This window comes from Natrix helvetica (assembly GCF_964273705.1).
Source record: "Natrix helvetica genome assembly, chromosome: 5".
Lineage (NCBI taxonomy): Eukaryota > Metazoa > Chordata > Lepidosauria > Squamata > Natricidae > Natrix > Natrix helvetica.
This window is the reverse complement of record NC_138551.1, coordinates 35363927-35386075: the sequence shown is the minus strand read 5'-3', so window position 1 is coordinate 35386075 and position 22149 is coordinate 35363927. Positions and strand designations below refer to the sequence as shown.

Here is a 22149-nt window from a genome sequence, read left to right as displayed (position 1 = left end):
CTCTCACTCACTCTGTGTGTGTGTGTGCCTGTCTCTGTCTCTCCCTCTGTCTCTCTCCCCTCCCTCTCTCTCTGTCACTCTGTGTATGTGGGTGTGTCTGTCTCTCACTCATTCACTTAATCACTCACTCTGTGTGTGTCTCTCTGTCTGTCTATCTTTCTCTCCCTCCCTCCCCCTCTCTGTCTCTGTGTGTGTGTGTGTGTGTGTGTGTGTGTGTCTGTCTGTCAGTCTCTCTCTGATTCCCTCCCTCACTCCCTCTCTCTGTTCCTCTCTCTGTCTGTCTTTCTCACTCACTCACACACACACACACACACACACACTCTGGTCACCTTGTTGAGTGTTCCAATCACATTTGAAACACTCAACAACTGGCCTGCATTTATGGTATTTTGCAGCATTCTGCAGTCATAGGACCAAAATTGGTTGTCACTCGCCCGGGCTTTTGCAGAAGCTTCCCTCCGAAGTCCGAGGGAGGGGAGCGGGCACCCGGCACACAGAAAAGCCGCATTAAAGGGTGTAAAGAGCCGCATGTGGCTCCCGAGCCGCGGGTTGCCCACCACTGGGCTAGACAGTGTTTGACATGCAGGATATGCGTAATAATGTTTACGCATCTGTAGATGAAGTGCCACACAGCCTAACCTATGAGGTGAAAAAGATGGCATGGTTCTTTGCTTCACGGGACTGAAGAATTGACAGCATATCAGTAATTCTTCCCTCCTCCATTTCCATGCATGTTTCTCTTGCTATCCTTCAAATGACACAAGTCATTTTGAAATCAGTTTTCCCACCATGGGGGGAAGAGGGGGGGCTCTTCATCCAGGTACAACTGCACTCTCAGGTGCTAGCTAAATTAGATTCTGTCACAGTAAAATGTGTCTGTCACACAATTTACAAAAAAAAGTCTACTTTCCCTCTTCATTTCCCCGTTTTTCTTGCTGAAGACATCAAGAAAAGCAGAGGGGAGAAAGGGGAAGTATTAGATATCTTTTCTCACTCCTTGTCTCCCCTTGCTTGGGTAACAGTCTATCTTCCATATTAATCTACCCAGGCCTCGTGCTGGAGAGGACACTCCAGCTTTTCATACAGCATTGAAAGACACTTGTTCGGCACTCTGAGGCAAAGAGGCAGTCCCGGAACCAGCGAAATCTGGGGGCTGGGCCAGGGACAGAATGTATCTGCCCTCAGTGTGGAAGGGATTGCCACTCTCGAATTGGCCTTTTTAGCCACACCAGATGCTGTTTTAGGACCTCTTTCCAGAGCACGATATCATAGTCTCTTGAGACTGAAGGATGCCAATGTATAATGCCTTCTCTCCCCAGGTCTAGTGGGTGAAAGAGAAAGGTGAGAAGCCCTAGAAAGTTGTTGCCTCATGATGGAATCATGGGATTAAAGAACTGAAAGCAGAGGACTGCCCCCTAAATCACTCAGCTCCTTCTTCTCATGCAGACAAGAACCTTCAGCTGCTTTACTAGGAGTCAGTATAGGAGTCAGAAGTGGGGTTAGCATATTTTTGTGCCAGCCTACTTTCTTCGGCCTTACAGAGGAAAATAGATTTTAATGCTACCCTTCAGAAGAGCCCTCTCACACCTTTGTGAATGCAAACAATGAAACAGACTCTTTTATTTTGGATTGTAAAACAATTGGCTTTTCTTTCTTCCTGCCCAAATTGCCTGGTAAATTTCATCGCTCTCAGTTTGACCCGTAACACGACGATGTGTTACAACTGTTCACATTCTAATATTTTGTGAACTGAATTGCTATTTTTCTGACCATCTAAAACACTGGCTTTCCACACAGAGTTCTTTACAACTAAACTTAGAAGTTTTAAATACAATACTGAGTCCTAGTTTGTAGGGCAAGTATAAAGCAAATTACTGTTTAGCTGGATCAACAGCCTGTAATCCCTTTTGCAAACCAAACATCTCTACATTAAAAATGTCAGTGGATGTCCCACATTAATATTTTCACTTTCTTCCCCAATAATGTTAATTTTATAATGCTGAATCCCAACCAATCTAAATGTTGTTATTTTGCAAGGGTAGCATATCATGCTTTTTTTCTGAGAGGATTTTACCTTTATTCTGACTTAAATGTTACCTCCTGCATGCTGAATATGAATATGAAAACTTTGCTATCTTCAAAAGAAGAAAACATCTTATTATCCTCTAGTCTTTCCTTCCAAATTCAAACCCTTGATTACAGGGCTCGGGGTTTAGCCAAACATTGCCTGCCAACCTACTCACTGGCATGAATAAGTTGAGGGCTTCTGGCAAGAAGAAGTACTTGTGTAACAAGGCAGCAACACAGAGGCTTAATTTAAGGCAAAATCACAAGGGAAGGAAGAAAAACCTTGATTTACAATCCAGCAAAAGCTGTAACTTTCGAATGCTTCATAAAAAGAACATTATTTCATTGTTTCATTTTACAGTCAAAACACTTCGGAAAGTTTCAAAGGAAAGTTGTAACATTTTTGAGCCCATGGGAAAGTTACAGCGTACCTCAAGAGTGTAGGAAACTGCACATTTGAGAATGTGCCAAAGTTGACAATTAGATGCCACATTTTACTGTATTGCAGACATTCTCTCTTCCCTGTCTTAAGACTTTTTCTTACACCATTTTATTTCCCAGCTTGGAAGTCAGTGAATGAATTCCACATGTACTATAAGTTTGTACTTTCACAGACTCCTTAAAAGCCAAAGTATCAGATTTCACAGTACTGTGAGGAAGCTGGAAGGACTTCAAAGCACTTCTGAAACATCTATTACTTTACTAGGAGGAACAATAGTTTCACCATAGAAGGACGAAATGATTCTGCAGTTCCCAGATGAATAGTGCATGAACATTGATCTATGTATAATTCACATGCACATCACTACAATAATATAAACTGGTTCAAAAGGTTGCAGACAAAAAAAAGGGTCACCGTTGCTCATCTCTGGGCAAAAAATCAGAAAAGGCCACTTAAAAATAGCCCAAGGTAATTTATTTCCTAATTTAAAATTATCTCATTGGAGTGGAATATTATCATCTTATTGAAGTTAAATATTAAGTTTTCTACAAAAAGGGTGGGATTTTTTTTCTTGCATTATAAAACATTGTTGCAGGATAATCTATGCAGGGTCATATGGCAGTGGTAAGGTGTGGGTGCAGCTAAGCTTTAAAGGACACCTGTTTTGTTTCATTTGACACACCCTTTCTCACTGATGCTTTTGTTCCTTGATCTCTTTCTGATTCCTTCTTTCTTCCACCAAGTAGGCCTCCAAGGAAGCTGCAAATCCATTGCTGAATTTGAGAACAATGTGATATTAGGTCAGGGATCAAAGGTGGTATTAACTTTACAGGCTGTATTCCTATTTTATGTATTTTCTTAGATGTATTTACTTACATTTGCAAAATGTACATATATTGGTGTAAAGGTATTTAAAATAAACAGCTATATAGATATTGTGGTTGTATCAAGAAAACTTAGGGATCCAGATCAGGTTACAAGATTGTTTTTTATTCATACCTTGTTAACATAATATAAAATGTTAACTTGTCATCATTTAAGTAGCCTTCATTGTGACACAATCAGGCTGTTGAAATGAATGGTTGCACTGTTTAATTGAACTAATTTATTATTACTATTGATTTATAAAGCACTGTTAGAAGTTAAATGGCTTCTGATCTGCCCACCCCACCCCATCCCCCACCCCTTAGCATCTCACTGGTTCCATTAGGGAGGCAGGAATCAGATTTTAAGCCCTTTTCGGAATAGAGTTCTGAGTTTAGAAATGTTTCAGGTAAATTTCCTTTCCTACAGCTGATAGAGGGTTGATTCTCTAAAAGGACTTAGTTATGGGGGGAAGGGAGGCTTACCTTTTTTTTCTTCCTAACTATCCTATTGCTTACTTGCTACACTACCCCTAAAATTTGCATGTCATCTGCCTGCATAAACACATTTCAGTATTCCTAATGCTGGTTGGTGAGCAAAGAAAAATATCTAAAGGTGTATGACTTTTTTTTCTTTACCTGTGTGTTTTACCTTTAAAATCCTAAATGGGTCATAAGAACAAGTTTACTGGGTTCTATTTTTGTCCCTTAAGATAGCATCGGACAAAGGTATGAAGAAAAGAATAGTAAAGTTTGGTAATATTTGATAGACTCTCCCTGGGTAGGTACAGTCTATCTGAAACAAGAAAAAAATAAGTTTAACTTTGGAGATAATCCAGGCAATAATAAATACATTTTCATGTAGCCTCCCAGCTTTGCAAGATCTCATCCTAGGAAATTATTAAGGAAATGAGAAAGCCTTAAAATGCTTTGCAGCTGAAGTAAGTAGAAATGTAATGGTCAATCCAAGTTTTGCTTCAGGGTTATTTTACATGCATTCTGTCATATAGAAGAGAACTGCTGTGCAGTTATGCTAACCTCCCCTGATTTGTCTTCCCTAGGGTAGAAAAAAAATAGCCTAGCAACTTTATCTTACATTGCATGATTATGTAATCAACCTAACAACTATGGTTGGTTAAGTTCAACTAAATCTGGAAAGTTTTCCATACCCTGCATTGCAAATTCATATTTTTTTGGAGGGGGGATCTGTTTGGGCTTTGAAATTGAATCATTCACAGGTACTTTACCATCAAGGAAAATAAAAATGTTGAATGGCAAAAGGAAGGAAAACATATTTCAGGCTCTGCTAAACTATGGCACATACTTTCTGCACCTGTGATTCTTCTGGAAACTGTAGCAACAGGCTGATAGCCAAGCCAGGTGACTTGCCAGATTCTGAAGCTGGAAACAGCTCAAGCCATTTATTTTTTGAAGTCTCTTAAACAGCTAATTTGTCTCCTGTTTGGCCACAGGTCATTCAAGGGAGGAAGCTACTCACTTCACCTAGTCTATGCAACGGAACTCCCCAGGACAGAAGGTTTGCCACCCCATGTGGAAAAGAAGAACCTGTATTTTTATGGACACAACTGAGAGCTACAGAAACAGATTTTGAAAATGCCCAATGACATCAATAAGGCACAATAATAGATATATGGATAATATGTCAATAGAACCCTGGTTCCCTCACAATAATTGTCTTTTTGATTCAGTAGACTTCAATAGGAATCTGTTAATCACTTTGGGACTCCAAGCTACTGAAAACTAAACAATTAAACTTGGTTAGCCTTCACCAAACAAACCCTTTGCTTGAATTTCTGCTGCACCTCTTTCTGATGAATCCCACAGATGCCAAGATCAACTGCATTTCAGTTACCAGACTGCCATTGCTGAACGACCATACAACTGATTGAATTCATATAATAACTGATGCTATATTGAACAGGATGATGGTGATTTGTTAAGCTTGACATTATTGCTATGCTCTCACCTATTGTCTGTATTTATTGTTGGTATGTCATGTATTTACGACATATATATGGCCAAACAAGACCTTAGCAAACCCCAAAAAAATCCTAGGAAATACTTACGGAAGACTGGGCATTTAGAGTGTGAGGGTTGACACTTGTTGGGATAGCCTGCCCTGTGTTTACCATTTTCAATCATTCCAAACTGAACAGAGATATTGCATGGCTTGGGCATCCTAAGCAATAGCCAATACTAAGGTATTGCTTTCTGTTTCAATGCAAAAATCACCCTCTTTCTTAAAGGAACTTGGGTAGCAATAACATTTTTTTTTCTCCTCTGGCAAATGCACACCCACCTGCCAAGTGTAGATCTGGGAATCTCTCCCAAACTCCCAAAATACAGATCACCACAAATCAAAGGTATTCAAATTGATCAAAGGTATGGCTACCACAACTATTAGAAATCTTTTTATGTTTAATATTTATAAATTGGTTCTGCCCAAAGGGGAAAATTGTTGGAAGTTAAAAGGCCGATGATTTGCTCCCCTCTTTTTAGCACTTCACTGGCTCCATTAGAGAGAGAAGAATCTCCTCAGGTCAAAGGGAAATGCCAGATCTCCTCACAATAAATCCACACCTAGGGAGGAATCTATGTATTTTAGGGCAATCTTCCTTTCTGGATTTCACACGCACCTCAGGATCAAAACCCAAGGCAGCTCAATCTGCACAGGAAGGACAATTGCTTTTTGACAGAGTCACACATTAAAATCAGCATGTATACAAACCACACCCTTCAAGTCTATGCCAAGGACCAATCCCACTATAAAACCAAGTCTCTGGACCCCATCTCCAAAAACAAACCTGTTCTTTGGAATAAATAAATCTCCTTTCTCACAGTATGTCTGAATTTCATTTTTGATTTGTCCTTTTGCAACCCCAGCTGGTGGAATTCCCAAATTATTATTCTAACAGTATTTTAGTGTATATAGTAATATATGCCTTTATATGATTACAAAATCTCTGAGAGATGCATTCTGACTTAATATGTCTGCATGTTTCACTAAAAGTATTCAAGGTTATTTCACCAATTATTAGTATTTACTGAGTTAATTTTTTCCAAATACTTGTCAAATGACTTTTGAGATTCACAATGAAAATGTAGTAGTTAGGTGACAAACATAGATCTGCTAAAATTTGGATGGTACATTAATCCACTGAATACAAGCATGTTCTGTTACTTTAGGTCTACAATTAAAGACTTAAATTCTGCATTGTTGGCACATGAATCATCCCATTACCTAACAATCTTGTTTAATGACAGTACATGTCCCTCATATTCTCTGATTACTAGGAAAGTCAAAATGGAGCTTCTTAACATAATTCAATAATAAACACGGACAGCTTAATAGTGTGTTCCATATTACAGAAATAGAGATAGTTTAAGTCTCCTTGGCAGGGACTTGAAAATATATAGTAATTGCACACAGCAAGTAAGTATATATTAAAAATACTTCACCAATATATATTTCCCAGGATTTAAAATGAAATGATAGCAAAGTTTTTATATAGATTTGTAGTTTGACTATATAAAATACTCACGCAGAGGCTAGAATGGCATCAATGCATTAGCTTAGGAGATGTGGACATATGGGTAAGACAAAGCTATTGGACCCCAGGAACTGTTGCTGCTGAAAGAAGATAAGGGGAATAAGGGTAGAGGCTGGAAAATTAGAGGGGTATGATGTACTGAATTCAGGCACAGAGTTAGCTAAGGAGATAAAAACTAGTATCAAACTAGCACATAGACCATATTGAAAGAGGAGATGAACAAGTTACACCATCTTTGCCTTACTCACGCCATGAACCCAATGGGTGGAAGCTCATCAATAGAAGATCCAACCTGGAACTAAGGAGGAATTAATAATAATAATAATTATTATTAATAATAATAATAATAATAATAATAATAATAATAATAATAATAATAATGTATTAAATTTCTAGACCGCCCTCTCTCCCCGGATTTCCTTAAAGCGAGAACAATTAATCAATGAAACAATTTGTCTTCCAGAGTTGTGGGTGCGTCATTGCTGAAAAATTTCAAGAAAAGGTTATTTACTTATTTATTTATGTAGCATATGGCATATCATACATGGATTAGATGTGTGTGTGTGTGTGTGTGTGTGTGTGTGTGTGTGTGTGTACACATAAAATTAAGATTGGATAATCATTTGTCTGGGATTATATAATGATTCCTGCCTTGGGCGGGTTGTCGGACTAGAGTTCCAAGGTTTCTTCTAGCCCTGATACTCTTCCATAATTTGCATCAGTCAAATTTTGGCACACCTAAACTTTTCTGGGCAATTTGTCTAGTTTGGCCACCTTCCAAGTAATATAGGTAATCTTTGTAGATCAACCACAAATGGAATTGGCAACTTGGTCCTTAAGAAAACCAGTTGGTAAATGAAATTGCAATTACTTATGATCTTCAACTTTTCCTTGCTTTATAGACATGCAAAAGTCATAAATATGAGCATTTATGCTACCATAACTGAACAATCACTAATTGAGGTAGTCACTGAACAATAACTACCTATAATTTATTTGTCCAATGGACAGGAAAAAAAACTATTTTGTTTCATGACACCTCTAATTTCTAGTTTAGCTGTTCCCAATAGAAACCCCCAGAATTCTCTAATGAGTATGACCATTGTTGAAAATTCTGGTAAAAATTCAAGTTACTGCTTTATCAAAATACCACAGACTTCTTTGGTATCAGGGAAAACAGATGTCTTCCTTCTAGTGTAGAGTGAAGCTGTGAAAAAGAAACTGAGGAAGTTTCAGTGTGATATAAAATTGGACAGAGGTAGTTTGTATCTAACTTCTACTCTTCAATATTTTTCTCAGTGACTAAGTCTAAGAGTTAGAGAGACTGTTTATTAAATTTTCAGGGACAGAAAATTGGGTGTTTTAGCTTATACTCTGGGAGACAAATAAAACTTACATTTTAAGAGGTTAGAGAATAGGGTTAAAAGGAACAGAACGAATTTAAAATAGGCAAATGTGAAGGTTTTTTTTCATTTAGGGACCAAAAATCAATGGGTGTAAGATAGAGAAGTTCTGGCTAGGCATGAAAATGATCTTGGGTAATAATTGAAAACTATATGAATCAGGGGATGTAGCTGCAAGAAAGGCAATGCAAGTATAGAATTGCATATGCTTAGAAATAGAAGTTCCAAATTATTGTACTTTGGCCAAACTCTGCTCTGAGTACTGTGTCTAATTCTGTCCTGTTCTACTTTTTAAGAAATATTGAGAGAAACAGATTCAGAAAACAAGAAAGATGATCAGGGACTAGAAACTAAGTCCTGTGAAGACAGATTGAAATTTTTGAGTAAACTTATCCTTGAGAAGACTGAGGGAGGATATGATGTCATTCTGAAAGAATGTCACACAGAAGGTCAAGGTTTGATTTGTACTGTTCTAATAATGGGTCGTTTTATCCTGTTTGGTGGACTTGTAAAAAAGCTAGAAAATGCTGGATTTAAATACATGTGATGTTAAAAAGAATTTTAAAGATTAACATTCAATTGAAACTAGAACTAACTAGCCTTAGAATACTTTAATTTGGTTTCCTAAAGTACTCAATTTGAAATGGCTCCTTCAAACATTATGACCTTTAATTGGAAAAGGTTGCATATTTTATGAAGGTATTGCCATCTGGGGGAAAAAACTGAGTTCTAAATTTAAAGAGTATCTCTCACAGAGCCTAAGTGTTAGGAAACTGCAAATTATTTGTGAATGAACCACTAAAACTAACTTACTCTTTTCTTGGATATCATGTTTGTTTCACATATTGCTTTTATCCAGAAATAAACTTGTTCTAATTTTTGTACAGAGGTATAGGTTTTCTTCTTACGATATGTTTCTTTTCTGTGACATTAGAGACATGCAACTGGTAGAATTGACAAAGTGACAGGACATTTTTCAATAACACAGCTCAGCTTTGGATGTAGTCCATTCATGGCTTATTACTAGATGGATTAACAAACACATATCAGAAATCCTCAAAGTTTCTGCAGCTAGAGAAGCCAACATATGTTTAAAATGATCTATTTTCTCTGTCTCTTGATAATTTTCTCATGCTGACTTCATACTATGCATATGAATGGCCACTGGCAGAAGTTCAAACACTTTTAATGAAAGTATGTTTTTCATATTCAAACCAACTTCAGAAATAAATCCATGGCTACTTAAGCAAGATTCTAAGAGTTGAAATGAACTTAAATGCATTTCAAGAATAAACTTTTTTTCTCTCTAATTTTTAGTGCTATAGAAAACTACTCCAATGAAATGTAGATTGCTGTCACATCTAGAATACAGAAGGGGCTGAAATATCTTTCCAAAAATGTGTAAGTCTGCAGCATAAAGCTTTGGACTTAACAGAGTTGGCAGGCAAGAGATGAACATTTGAGTTGTGTTCCCCTGTGCTACAATATAAGAGTTTGCTCCCAAAGCAATACTCATTACTTATACGAAAAAGCTACGAAGAATGGCTTATTCTCACAGCTGCTGTATTTTTGAAAAAAAGCCCTGAAGGGTATAAAAATCTAAAGCCAAAGAGCAAACACTCAGGTAGAATAAACTAACAGGTTTCTGCTTATATGCTTCTGCAAACATAATCGTTGCTATACTTGGAAATCCCCCTCATTGTAACCTGACATGTGTTACTGTTGGCAAAGGGAAATCCCACCTACTTCAATGAGACAAGGCCCGACTTGCCTGTTCCTAGCTCTTGGGTAGCTGACTGCTAATAAGACATTGCACGTTTTGGATGGGAGACATAAAAATATGCTGGTTTTAGGTATCATTTAGACACTAAACTTTTCAAAACTTTTAGGGTATAAATTTCAGTTTACAGTCTGTTGCATAAAAGTGCAACGAACTCCATGGAATGAGCTTAAAAGGCATATGTAGTATTTTATTTATGCTGTCAAATAAAGCATGAACAAAATGGAACAACATGTAATGACTCTCTTGAGTGATATACTGTACAATAATTAATTACAATAATTAAGACCCATCCAGAATGAATATTTTAAATCTCTCACTAAAGCCATCTAAACTCCCCCCCCCCTTGACAGCAAATTTCATATAACTGCTGTATTACGTAGCTATTGATTTCTAATCAATAGACATTTAAACAGTAAACAGTAACAGAGTTGAAATGGACCCTGGAGTCATCTAGTCCAAGGCCCTGCTCACGCAGGAGACCTGCACTAGGGATTCGAACCACCAAACTGCGACCTTTTTGATTGACAAGCTCAGTGTCTTAACCACCTAGTGAGGCTTTTGCTACTGCATAGATCGGTGATGGTGAACCTTTTTTGGCTCGAGTGCCAAAAGCAGGGGGAGTGTAGGGGGGTCGTGCATGGGTGTGCCACACCCCTAATGCTATGCGCATGACCACAAGGCGCATGCGTGCACGACCAGCGCTCGCCCCCATTTTTGGTGTGCTTTTTCCCCCACCCCAGGCTCCAGAGGCTTTATAGGAGCCTGGGGAGGGCAGAAACAGCCCCCCCCGTCAAAGGCCCTACAAGCAACCCCGAAGTCACTTCTGGCTTGCTTGCAGTGTCATTTTTTGCCCTCCGGAGGCGTCGGGTGTTGACGTTAGAGGCCAGAGACCTAGATGCTAATTTGGCAGCGTTCAGAGTGGCATCAGCCGTGTACTCTGTGGCCGCAATTATCTTATTAACATCCTGACTCAATTTGGTGCCCCCGCTGGAATTTTAGCAAGAAGCTGCCTTAACCATAATAGGACCGCCCTGGACAAGAAAGACGTAGAGGCGGAAGTCTTAATGGCCCAAGCTGCCGCCTGATGAGCTTTGTGGCAGGCATTCTTGGCCCTCTTATCCTCCACCTTGAGCCCCTCTAATAGCTCGGGGGGGGGAAAGACTGAGGAGGAAGTGAGCACCGCCACTGGCGCGTCCACTGGAGACAATTTCAGCAGGTCCTTTAGACTCGCATCTACAGTGTACAACTTCTTATCATTACCACTGGGGGTGGCAAGGGTGCCCGGCTGCGCCCATTACTTTTGTACCACATTAAGAAACAATTTTGGAACTGGCACAATTTCCTGTGTGGGTTCCTGTTCCTCAAAGAGTCCCTCACTGAGGTCCTCAGGAGCAGGGGCTGGGGTGCTAGTACCCAAATGCGCTGAGGCTTTAGCCTTGTTCAAAATAGTCTTGAAATGAGCATGATTGAACAGGTCAGAGAAGGCAGGCTTGTCAGGCACAGCAGCCTGATCCCCGGAGAACTCGGGTTCTGGGCCCAAACCAATGTCCTCCTCCCAGTCCGAATCCTCGCTGGCCATAGAGGAGTGTGGAGACTGAAGGCGCTGGGCCTGAGAAAGTTCCTGAAAAGGCCCTGTGGCCAGGGGAGGTTGGATTTTGCATGGGCACTTGGCTTGCTGCAACATGCCTGCCCGGGGCCCCAATCCTCTGGAGGATAGTCCCTGAAGGGAGGTTGAATGGCCCAGTGGAACTGGCTCTTCTTCAGGGTCAGATGGACAAGCAAATAGGTCAGCTTGGTTGACCATAGATGCCCCTGGAGAGCCTGCCATGGCAAAGGAAGCCAGAGAAGAAAATTCTTGGCCCTCCTCCTCATTCTCCGACACCCCCTGATCCTGTCTCGGCTGGATCCCAGGTGACTGATTGCCAGGGGAAACCGGCCTGGAAGACGGGGCCTGTTGTTGGGCCTTGGAGAACTGCTTTTCCAAGGCCTTCTGACACCTGAGAGCATCCTTGTCTAGACCTGAACCCTGTTTGGTCCCCTGCCTGGACTAGGGATTGCTTGTCTTGATGGTCTCCCTGGCTGCCTTGCCAGCTTGTCTGGTACAGGCCCTGCTGGTGGATGGGCCGGCCTGTGACTCCTCAGGGGCCCGGTCTGCCATGGCTGGTTGTGGGAATACAAGGTCTGGATAGGGATCTTCCCTCACTCACCACCTCGCAATTGTGAGAGCCTTAGAGCTCTAGCGAAGAGACACTGAAGGTAGAAGCAAGCAAGGCTCAGCAGTTCATTCTAAGACAAAGATTAGTGCGAGCTTTGAAGGTCCCAGCACCCCTGACAGGTCAGTTGCATCTCTGTACAACCTTGTGTGGCCACAAGCCTCCGTTGCAACCTTCACAACAATTTGGATGCAGAATGAGGCAAACCCCACCGGAATGACCGGACAGGAAGGCTCCTGGCGGTGACCTTCAAGAGACAGGTAGTCAGACAGCTGCAACTATTTTGCATGGTAAATTTAGGGCAAACAAAATGGCGGCTGCAACTTTTGGGACCTCCAAAATGGCCACCGCAACATGCGACCTTCTTAAAATGGCCACCCACTCTCATAGGAATGCCATGAGGCTCTGAGCAAACGCCGGCTTCTTTGCAAGCACGGTTGGAAGCAACAAAGGTCTCAGCAGGGATAGATTAGAGCGGGATTGCTGCAATCACGCTGGTGTTGGTACTCCGACCCATGCACCTCCTCCAACCGCTGCCTGCAGCCTCATGGCACCCGAGCGAGCCCAGGACACTGGAGAGGCTGAATTGGTGAGATTTCAGGGGAGTTACAGGGGGAAAAAACTCACCAAACCTGCTCCAACGATCTAAAAGGGAAAGAAAGAAAAAAAGGTTTTAAAAATAAAGCAGAAGAGAGTCCAAGCAATCTCCTAAGAATGAAGAAAAACTTGGCTGTATTTAACCAGTGCTTGGACTCTCCAAGCAGCACCCAGGAAAATGAAAGTTTAAAGTACAATATAGATATTACATCATGACATATTAAATATGAAGGGAAGGAGGTTGTGGGCTCCTAATTTCATTATAGATTATCTATCTATCTCTATCTCTCTATCTCTCTCTATCTCTCTATATCTTTCTTTCTTTCTATCTATCTATCTATCTATCATCTATCTATCTATCTATCTATCTATTTATCTATTCACAATCTACAATGAAATTAGGAGCTTTGGGAGTTGTTTGGAAATCACACTGATGAATTACGCAGCAACATAAAACAATGATATGTAATTCTAAATACATTTTATATGAATTCTACAATTTATATGAATTCTACAAATGACATATGGACTTAAATATGGAGAAATGGAAGGCTTTCCCCTGATGGAACGAGGATTCTGTACATCTTTGAAAGGATAGATGTAATTAATAACATTCTGAAATAAGAAAGACTAAAAAAATAGTTACAACAAAGTTCCAATCTAGTCATTCTCATGAAGAATGGGGCATTATCTACAAGAAAAGCCTGGAGCACAGTCTCAGGAAAAGTATTCTCAATCCCCCATTGTTTTAGAAGTTGTAAGGCAGTCTGATGTGAACCTAATTAAACCAGAACCTAACATAGTAAACATTTAAAACAATTGATGGAAACCAAAGAAGCTTTGCGAAGCCAATAAATCTTCAGTCCCAAAAGAGATTGTTGTAGGGCAGGGATGTCCAAACTTGGCAACTTTAAGACTTGTGGACTTCAACTCCCAGAATTCCCTAGCCTGAGGAATTCTGGGAGTTGAAGTCCACAAGTCTTAAAGTTGCCAAGTTTGGACACCCCTGTTGTAGGGGAACTAAATTTACTTACTTTAGCATCAATACTGGTAAAATCTGATCAGGACTAGAAAAACCTGGTGCTAAGAGGCTAATTGAGTGTGGGATAGCATAGAAATGTATGAAAATGAGTGAGAATGAATGAAAATTGGTGACCATGATAATGGTCAGAATGTTTAATAGAAAAACCTTGATTAAAGCTTTTCTGATGAGTCAGGAGGTGTAGATAGGTAAGGTATCCTCTTCTGAGATTGCTCCTCGTGCCTTAAAAAAATAACCAGTAAAGCTTGCACATTATGACATCATGAGACCATCAACAAAGAAATCAGCAAAGTTGGAGAAGACTACAGTGGACATCTTGAAGTCATTGGATCTGGAATTATGAAGAGCTTCATCCTTCTTTTTCTTTTTCTCCATAGTAGTATTAGGCAGGGTACACCTTGAATGCTCAATCAGCAATTTCGTCAATGCCAATAATGGTATACCAAGCACCTAAGAACAGTTTTCAGATAGTGAAGAAATCAATTTATGAAGAATTCATTTAAGGAGCCAGCAGGAAATCTAGGAGATATCGTGGTGTTCTTCGAGAATGTCATTGGTTTTTGGAGTCTGCTGCCCTTAAAACTTCTTTCTAGTAAACAATTGCAAGCAAGAAGAGCTATTATGATTAACCTGTTTGGTAAATGGCTGTTAGTATTTATCCATGCCGGTTTGTCCTGGTTTGTCCTTGGAAGAGATTAAGCCCCCCAAAGCTGACAGTTAGAACAATTAATCAGTGGAACAACTTGCCTCCAGAAGTTGTGAATGCTCCAACACTGGAGGTTTTTAAGGTGACGTTGGATAACCATTTGTCTGAAGTGGTGTAGGGTTTCCTGCCTAGGCAGGGGGTTGGACAAGAAGACCCCCAAGATCCCTTCCAACTGTTATTCTATTCTACCATATTTTTTGGAGTATAAGACGTACCTTTTTCCCTCAAAAAAGAGAGTGAAAATCTGGGCATGTTTTATACACTGAATACAGCATTTTTGGCCTACTGAAACCTTGCCCCTTTTGCAAAAATGGCGATGTAGAGGGTTTGAGAGCCTTGTAAAGTGCTCCTGAGGTCTGGGGACAGCAAAAAAGGGCTGTTTCTGCTCAACCAATCTCCAGGAGCACTCTACAAGCTCCCCAAACCCTCTGCATGCCCTTTTTTTTTCAAAAAAAAAAAAAACGTTTTTGTGAAAAATGGGGCATTCTTGCTAATTTTTGGGCCCTCCCAGCCCCCAGGAGCACTCCAAGAGCTTCCCAAAGCTCTGCATGGCCATTTTTTTTTTTTTTTGCAAAAAACGGCCCATTTTTGCGAAAAACAGGCCTTTTTTGCTCGTTTTTGGCTCTTCCCCCAGGCCCTAGGAGCACTCTACAAGCCTCCCAAAGCCTCTGCATGCCCTCCCCCCCCCAAAAAAAAATGAGGCATGCAGAGTGCTTGGTAGGCCAGCAGAGTGCAAAAATGTTTTTTTTTTAATTGACCTCTTCAAAATCATGATGCAGCTTATACTCTGGTGCGTCTTATAGTCCTAAAAATACGGTATTCTATGCTATTCTTTCTGTTCTCACAAAATCACCACTTGCCTAATGGGCTTCAAGGAATTAATTTAAACAGATATTCCTACTAACAGATCAATTGAAATCCCAGTTTAAGAAAATGTGTAAATGCTCTACTCATTTGCTGATATACCCCACAACAAACACATAATAGCAGTGAAGAATGACTTTATTGATTATAGATTTGCTGCTTTAAGTATGAATATTCTTACCTCAATAAAATCGTACTTTTTCTGTAGAAGGATTTATAAAACCAAACTTACTATCACTAAATTACAATTGCTTTATTTTAACAAAGCTTACCAAGAAGGTAAGATGCCTTGGATGAAATCCCTTCAGTAAAGTTGCAAAGATGCAACAATGGAAGTGAAACTCTGACCAAACAATGGAGAAATGTTTATATACCCAACAGTAGACCATCCAAACAGCTATGTTAATAAATCATGTACTGATTAGGGCAGATCAGTGGTTCAGCCCTCTCCCTTGTGATCATGTTCTTTATTTTTGATGGTTTTTTATTTTAAAAAAGAAAAGGAGGGAATATGTAAAGCAAGAAGTTGGAAAGAAGTATTAGAATGCATACTTTAAAATCAGTGCCTTTTTCAACATACATTAAACCAGACCTTGACCACACAAAATCTGATCAATCTTTCTATGACATTGATAGAAGATAAATATACAGCATATAAGTAGAAGACAGTGAATGTATCATTGACCCAAGATTACAAATGTTTTCTTCTTTTTAAGGAAGGAAATGTGTGTGAAGGACATTTTGATTGGTACATCCCATGTTTGATAAATTATAATTCACAAATTGCAGATTTTTAGTATAAAATTCAAAATCATATTTCAATATTAAACCATGTTAACTTTACCCAAACTAGATTAACACAATGATAGAAAATAAACATGAGGAACAGTAGGGCAATCTCACAGTATATGTTTAAGTCATCTCTCCCTCACTGTACACTGTTATGGTAGTCAGTGCTATCTAAACATTGTGGTCTCCAATAAATTTGGAAAAATATGTTGCTGAAATGATTTCATTGGAATATCATAAAAACATGCTTCCTATGTTTAAGACTCTTAACTATTTATTTATTAAAATGGAATATCCCAACTTTTTTATTTCAAAGTTCATTAACTTAAATAATACCTATCGTAATAATACACTTTGTCTATTAAAAATACTGAGGAAGTTTTGGAAATTTTTTTAAAAATACTGATAGTAATCCAAGAATGTAAATTTTCTTAATAAATCTGGACTTTATTGTGAAATAAAAATAATTTTTAATTGAATGTGCTCCCATCACAAAAATACAAAAATAGTGTATCTATGAAGAGCCCAAAACACGCACAAGAAAACAGATTCCTTTTTCTGATGAGCAGAATCTTCTGACTGAGAAAGCTTTGTAAGATTCTTTTTTTAACTGAAGCACATTATAAAAAGAGGAAATATATTGGCCAGTTGTATAATGTTGCAAGTTAATAAAAAAGGATTAATAACAAATAAAATGGACCATGAATAGGAGATAAACATTATCTTTAAGTGGATAAAATATAACTTTGCTTGCATACTTTGTATGAAAATTTTCCAGATCTTAAAGCTTAAGCCTAATGAACAAAGGGAAACTGGAAGTAAAGAAGGATATGCTTCACCAGATAATTGATTAGCAGACCTTATTATTTTAACACTGCAGAAAAACAATACTTGTTCCCTTTCCTTAATTTAATTAAAAACACATCAAAATTAATAGCTACAAGGGTGATGATAAAGACTAAATCTTAAAAAGCCACAGAATTAAAAGCAGATATACGAAAATAAAGAAGGAAGCTATAAATGTAGATGTTTGCAACAGAGACAAGGGACGATCAGCTTGCTGTGCCTTAGATACAGTACAAACCATAAAGCCAGGTATAGCTGTATTAATCTGACACAGATTTGTGTCAGTAAGAAACGATCTAGGTATAAATTCATTAAGAAAGGTTTTTTTTAAAAAAAAAATGTTAAAATATTGCATAAAATGTTATCTCATTAAAAATTCCACAGTCCATTGGGTGGAAACTTCCACTGTCGTTGAATTGTGAAAATACATTAATCTGGTATTAACAAAATAAAGCAAGCCACACATTTTCAGCTAATTTCCATGCAACATCTTTGAGCTAATTTTGGAATGTTGAGTTCATTCATGATAAAATCTGTCCTTAAAATGTGCTAAGATGTAAATTGTAGACATTTCTTTGCAGAGTACAGTGTACTACATTGCTGTGGTACCACCTGCAGGAAAAAGAACTATATTCTCAGGTTGTGTTGTCTGAAAATTATACAGTAATATTTAGAAGTCCGTTATTTATCATAGCTTTCTTAAATGACTCAAAATGTTTCTAAGCACTGAAGATTATGTTTTCATGACAGGCTACACCACACTTAATATGGCTCATAGAATTAACACAAGTTTCCTGCATTTGCAAAACATTTTCAACCAAAAGGTAACAATAGTTTGGTTCACATGACACACTGGGCTAAAATTGCCTAAAGGCAAATCTGCAGTCAAACTGTCTCCAAAGCTCTTCCATGCGTCAGGTTTCAACCCTCAATTTGTAAAAAGAAGAAAATCTAAAAAAATCTAAAGGTGAATTTATACCCAATTTTAAGGACATGGTTTGGATAGGCTCGTGTTCTATCAATTTATTCAAGACTTTTAAAACAATTGTTTGAAATACATTGTTTACATCTTACACACGTCTTATTTTAGTAATCATATTATGACTTTTTTTATTAATAGTTAAAATGAAGAAATGTTATCCTTACCACCAGGTAATGATGCTGTATGCCTGATCTACATACAGTAGATGACTCAGTGAAACAAATTAGACATAAAAATTATCTTGCCTACTTCAATTAATATGCTTGTGTGTTTCTGTACTTTTAGAAGTTCTGGGAATTGTAAAATTCTCACTATAATGGCTTTGAAGAGGAACACATTTCATCAGATTGGGAGAAAATGGGAATGTAAGTTATCATTAAGCAATGCAACCTATCACTGACCTTTGACAGTAATGTGTTTTTCCAACCGAAACATTTTATTACTCAGTATTATTTGAACTATCATTCCTACTGTAACAAATCAAGAACATCAAATGCAATGAGATATATTGATTGGGTGTAAAGAGAGAACAATGAAGTAGGAGAAATAAAGATAAAACAGTTCCTAGTTTATTATGTATAGAAAGAGATTTCCAGAATTTACAAAGGCCCACATATTTCATTCCAGGGATAATTTCATTTGAAGTATTTGCCAATATTTCAGATGTTTTTCTTTGTACCTATATAACTCTCTATGTATTTATATATGTGTGTATGTATATATACACACATACCTATACACACACATATAATTTTATAAACACACACACGCACACACACACACATATAGGGGGCACGCTGGCGTGCACACACATACATACGTACAATGGAAGACTTAGCTTTATTTTTCTGATATTGTCTACTTTCCTGTGCAACCAACAATTTCAAATTCACACTTGCAAATACCATGCACAAATAACTCCGCCTTTTCATAATGTTTCACAGGAAGAATAAAAAATATTATATTTTTAAAGAATTCAGCTGAATTGTAGTTATTGATGATATCAGTAAATATGACTATACATCCAGGTTCATGGGCCATTGATCCATATAATATATTCTGAATTACAATCTTAAAAAGAATAGTACCCTAAGCTATTCTTAAAATGGCTTTTTTAAGCAATTTCCCCCACCCATCCCACTCTGTTTATAACAGAATATAGTATACCTCAGTTCCACATCAAAAAGGATGTGCTGTAGGAAAAGTTACATTTTAATTAAAAAAGTACATGTATAAATCAAAAACCTATGTTAAATATGTAATACTCTTCAATCAACATTAACAGTTTGTATGTAATAATTTACACTTATGATTTGTCATACAGGTTTTTCAGCAGCAAATTAAATTTTTATGTTTTACATAGATGAGCTAGTAGTATAGCCACTCTCACTATATTATAGTGGTGGGCACATAAGTTTACTGTTGCCAGTTAAATCTCTATGATAAAGGAGGAAGCAATCATAGACTCATTGTCCAGGTGTCACAGTGCTTTTGCATGGCACACACAAAAAAAAAATATTTTAAAAAAAGAAAGAGAATGTGCAGTTCAGTTAATTAACTCCTGAGGTTTGTGTAAAGTAAACAAATTGAACTGGATGCGTCGTACCCATCTACTAAGACTGAGGTCCTAGTTGTGATACACAAAACCAAGTGTGGATACCCATGAGTTCAAAGGAGAAGGGTTTTTTTTCTGAGGTTGTATAGGTCATCATTCTGAGAAAAGAAGAAAGAAATATTACTGATGTATTTATGTAACATATAAATGTATAAAAGTTTATAATTACATTTCTTATGAATATACAGATATCCAAGTTTATAATTCCTATACTTATGAAGATTTTCCATGACTATCATGTCATGGAATATTTTCTGTGTAAGGAAAATACAGCAGATAAAATATAACCAATTTATATATAACATGGTGAGACAAAACTGAACAAACCATGATATTGCATATCTTCATACATGAATGCAGACTATTATTGAAAACTGCCACAATATTCATATAGATTGTTTAGCATGTTATAAGAATGAATATCTGCAATAAAGTTATGATTTCTACTTAAAAAGCAAATCCATTCTAAATCTAACTATAGTCCTCTTTGTGAAGGAAGTGGGTAGTTTAAAAATGTGAGAAATAAATAAATACTTCAGGTTGCAGAAACTCTTGAACTCTGAAATTTCAGATTGACAAGAAGAGAACAGTAGACAAGGACTATACCATATTTACACGGGGGGGGGGAGAGATGACTCAGAATTTAAGATATTATTTCTACAAGGACTAGCAGGTGTGGAAAAATGACCAAAATATAAATACAGCCAAAATTCCTGTACAATGCTCAGATTCCACATCTTGTCAGCTGAAACTAATCCTGAAGGTTTCCCCTTTCCAAATACATGGTGTCTACATGTCACACTTGGTTACACACACATGCATTTATATATACTTACCATAAGACACTTTAAAAAGAGTGATTGGAGGATCAGAAGAAGAATTAATAATTACCCAAATAATTTGCTTGTGGAAAAAGGTGCCATATTTTTAAAATTAACTGGCTTCCATCAATATTATTGTTAAGATCCTTGCTCACAGGCATGAAATTATTCTCATATATTAAAAGAGTCAACACATAAACATACCCACACCTCTTCAATCATAAACATGGGAAAAGGTAACAGGGAAAGGAGGGGGGAAGAAGTGGGAGACAGCAATGTTAGGTGGAGATGAAGAAAAAGAAATAGAATCATAGGATTGGAAGGAATCTTGGAGATCTTCTAGTCTACACGAGGACTGGAAACCTCAAATCATCCAAGACAGCTGGATTGGATAGCAAATGATAGAAAAAGCATTAATAAGAATTATGCTTCCTATGCAAGACTTTCTCAAGCACTTGCTAATGGAATGAATGTTTGAATGGGCAATAAGGTTGGCCTAATTTTTCAAAGCATCTATATCTTTCAATAAATGAGATGCAATCGTGTGTATTTTCTACCCAGTCCTAGAGTAAATAGGACGTTTATTGGGGTGACAAAAATTGTTTGTAAGACATAATTCTTAGGAGATAAACATTGTTACTAAACATACCTTTTTAGTTTCTGTCTAAAATCATTAGCAGGTAATTTTAGTTCATTCAAATAAAAGAGTCCTTGGACAAGGAATTTAAATTTATACATTAATGTAATTATATGGATATATACTACGCCAATTTGATAATATTTTGCTACTTTTTTCTACACTCCGTAATGTCAAACAATGTGTGAATGAGTTTCAAGAAGGAGTTTGCATACCAAGATTCAAATCTAAGCATTATGAATGTATAAAACTACTGCAGAAATCATTGTTCCAATAGCTACACAAGAATCTTCAAGATGATATATGCAAATAAAGATGATAACCAGGACAAGCAACAAGTGCTGCTGCAGTGTGTAATGATAGCATTCATGTTCTATGTTTCGAGTCAATATTCATTCCTCACTGTTTTGTTTCGAATATTCCTCTGTCACTCTTTAGGTTATATGCTAAACCAAAAATCATGTTTAACTAATAATATCTGTAAAAATCACATAAACCCAACAACATAAGGGACTTATGTATTTCTTCAAATGTTGGCTACTTTAGATTACGGTACTGTAGGTGAATGTTATTAATATTTTGTAGAATGAACTTGAAAATACACATAATTTGGGAATACGCATAATTTTCTTTAGGGAGAAACCTATTCTGAACTCCTTTGTAAAATGAAAGAACTAAATTCCTATACATGCCTGTTTAAGAATAGATACCCATGTACGTGGGGGTATGAGGCTGGGATTATTTCAGCGATTTTACACCTGTATACATTACGATATTTGTAGGAACTGTCCACAATTGTTTCTTTACTGTTCTGTTCTGTTATTAGCATGTTACTTCTTTCAATAAAAATGTCCTTAGGGATATGCAAGGATTGAAAGGACTGCCTGTGCTACACAATTTGCCCAAG

General features: G+C 37.7%; 1 protein-coding gene across 1 annotated transcript in view; it reads right to left on the bottom strand.

Moving 5' to 3' along the window:
• Positions 1–18716: 18716 nt before the first annotated feature.
• The window catches only part of IRS1 (insulin receptor substrate 1), a 58845-nt gene continuing 55412 nt past the window's right edge, over positions 18717–22149 (bottom strand). The window contains 1 exon segment of the mRNA XM_081955617.1: positions 18717–19882. The gene's annotated coding sequence lies outside the window, so the exon portion shown is untranslated.